This window comes from Acanthopagrus latus, chromosome 17, assembly GCF_904848185.1.
Source record: "Acanthopagrus latus isolate v.2019 chromosome 17, fAcaLat1.1, whole genome shotgun sequence".
NCBI classification, from domain to species: Eukaryota; Metazoa; Chordata; class Actinopteri; order Spariformes; family Sparidae; genus Acanthopagrus; species Acanthopagrus latus.
The window spans coordinates 5,412,021-5,415,222 of NC_051055.1; the positions used below are offsets into that span (position 1 = coordinate 5,412,021).

Sequence of the window (3,202 nt, forward strand, 5' to 3'; positions counted from 1 at the left end):
GCTTAAAGAATAACTCAAAATGACTCCAGTTTAAAGCTTTACTAAACTGCGAAAATCATTGTACATGTTTTGGACATCTATTGTTTAAAATAGATGATTTGTGTTGAACAGGGATGCCATCCCTGGAACCTTACAATGTTTGATATTGTACAAAAGAACAATTCTGATTCGAGACAATTAAGATTGTACATATAGAGACACAAATGTTCTATAAAAGTATGTGAAAGGAAGACTTATATGCTTAAGATAGACTATTGTAATTATAAGATATTTTTATTAAAACCTTTTTTTGTCGTTATGTAAATATTGTGTTTCCAATTTTGAGTCTTTAGTAAATGAACGTGGTTATGCTCTGCCAATAATGTCCTCACATGATGATATCAGTTAACTATTTGCAGTGTTTTTGGACTAGTTTAATATGTAGCATGTCAGACTCATTGCAGAGATATTGAATGTGCACTGAAGCAGCCCTCCCTGTGTAGATATGTGGTGGAGTTCAACACCAGTTCTTTTATTATTTGCCCAGCTTAGCGTTCTCTCAAATTGTTTTGTACTCATTAACTACGTCAACTTTGACCCTCCCAGAGCGAAGGCTCGCTCTTTTTTTTTTTTCTTTTCTTTCATTTCTTTAAAGGCCTGGTTCCATTCTGTTACACTGCGCTCTTGTTGGTAATTTAATCAGAGCGGTACAACACTTCTGACGGTGTTTATAATGTAATACCTTCACAACAATCTGCAACAATGTCTCAGAAATGTTATGTCTGCGCAGTCCGAGCTTCGGCTTGGGAAGTTAATGATCAACACCATCAAATCATTAAACCCTGGTTATGAATTGATACAGTATGTGAACATTAACAGACTCGTTTTGGTCAACAGCAGATTGTTTTCAGACAGGCAGTGTCTTTAAGTAAACATGACGTGAGAGTCAGCGGTCATTGTTAATGTAAAGAGAAAGGGAAAAAAAAAAAGCTTTTATTTTTCATGACATTGAACACCGAATTTACCTCACCACCCTCCTGCCAGTGTGAGAGGGCACTTGTACATTACTGTCAGCTGCACTGTTGGACTTGACCTTCACTGGCTTGTGAGGAGTTGTCAAAACAATTAAAGTTTCCAGGAAGAATTGTGTCGTCTCAAGTTTTGTCTCAAGGGGCATCTTTATGTTCATTCCTTTCGGTGCCAACGTTGCAACGTGAAATAACGAGATAAAAGACGGGGGGGAGGCGCAGGATAACAGACTAAATGTAATACAGTATGGAGAATAAAGGGTGGGTGAAGATATTAAAATGTTCCAGATGTCATCTAAGTCCTTAAACCTATTTTACAGGATTTAGGGATAAAGTTTTTTGTTTTGTGGCCTTTTTTATTTATTCCACCACAAACATGGCCACTGCTTCAGCAGGACTGCAGAAGCACAAGACAGAGTCTGGAAATCAGATGCTGCAATCAGATCATGTTAAACAATGAACCAGATGTTAGCCATTTTAATTGTTATAAGCAATAAAGTCATCTTCTTGCAAAAGCAAAACATGTTTAAAGTAGTGGCGTTATTCCTGCAACATATCTCCCTAAACATAATATGTGCATATAAGTGGTAGACAGAAGTAATATTACGGTTCTTAATGATATTGTTCTTTCAAAAAGAAAGGGATAATGCAAAATAAGAACAACCCCAGCAATGAAACATTTGTGGAATCGTGCTCACAGAGTAGAGATGTCACTAACTTCATTCATTTCATGCACGCTGTAAACCCTCAACAGGCCTCTGTAGCAAGCACAATGTAAATGAAATGCCTCAAATGGAAAAACCTTAGTGTGTAGAAATGAAAAAAGCAAATCAATACAAAAAAACGATAAATTTACAGCACTCAGGTATCTCGTGCATTTTTTTATTTTTCACTTTCGTTATCTCGCATTTGACTGACACTTTCACCTGCAGTAAACTATGATGAGTAAAGACGAACAGTAAACACCACTTCCTAGATTACCAGTGTTGCCTGTAAATAGAATTCAGGGAATATTGGAAAAAAAAGTCTGATTTATATCATAACACTGATGAGGATTTTCAAGTAAGGGGGAAACTAAAAAAAAAAAAAAAAAAGCAAATGAAAAATGTAAAATTCTTTTAAAAATGTTTTCTTGATCTTTTAAGGCAAAGTGTGGAAATGCAGTGAAATAACTGTTACATTTTCTAAATACCGTTACTGTAACCACTTGAAACAACTGCCCATAAGCCACACAAGTATCCACCTCACAGAGATTAGTTACAGTGAGTATCCTTTCTTTCCTCCTGCTTTCTGGCGGAGCTGCAGCTCTTTCTTGTAGACACACTGACCCTTGTCCAGCTGTCCCCACATCAACCTGCTTGAATGCGGGTTAAAGCGCCTGTGTGACACCGACAAGCCAGGCGACAGAGATGCCATGTGGGTGCTGCAGACACCTTCCAGACATGCAGCTCCACCGTGACCATCGGAGGATCAGCAGGCCATGCAGGCCACCTGTATGTGTTTACAGTCCACACTGCCCTTGACAAGAACTGTCCTCGTGATGTGAAATGTGTGCGTGTGTGAGCGCGATAACAAAAACAAGACAGAATTAAAAACTGTGTTAAAGCACAGGTGGCCGGCTTTACAGTTAGACCTCACTGATATGGTAAATTGTATGCTGGTTCTCAGAGAGAGTGCAACGCGAGTCTGACGGTTCACACCAGGCTTCATTAGCCTCGACTACACAGTGGGTGAGAGCATCACAAATGGATTTTGTCTGAGAAACGATGCTCTTCATAGATAGATTCAGGGGACGCGGTGGAGGGAACCCAAGCCGACCCCTTCAACTCGGTTAACCCTGCTGACCAGCCACATTGCTGCTCAATTAATTACATATCGTTCAAACAAGTATCAATGTCCAACGGATGTTGCCGGGAAGGTAAGGAGGATCTGAACTGAGAAATGGTGACAGGCCATAATGTGAATGTTTATTTGCCATGTGCATTTTCTTGGCTACGTTAACAGTCTCATGTAGTGGTGTTGGTGGTCAACTTAAAAACGTGCACAGCTCCTGTTGGAAAATCACTCCTGATTATTCTCCCGTCACATGATCATTGTCACATGTAGAGTGTTAGCCACTGTAGGCCACACTTTTACAGAAAACATCGTCGAGAATTTTTACATTAAAGTAGAAAAATACATTTCATCTATATAGA

The 3,202-nt window shown here is 39.1% G+C and overlaps 1 protein-coding gene across 1 annotated transcript in view; it reads left to right on the plus strand.

Moving 5' to 3' along the window:
* Positions 1-1,123, plus strand: part of id4 (inhibitor of DNA binding 4) — a 3,642-nt gene extending 2,519 nt beyond the window's left edge. The window contains exon 3 of the mRNA XM_037074525.1: positions 1-1,123. This exon is cut by the window's left edge and continues 347 nt beyond it. The gene's annotated coding sequence lies outside the window, so the exon portion shown is untranslated.
* Positions 1,124-3,202: the final 2,079 nt, after the last annotated feature.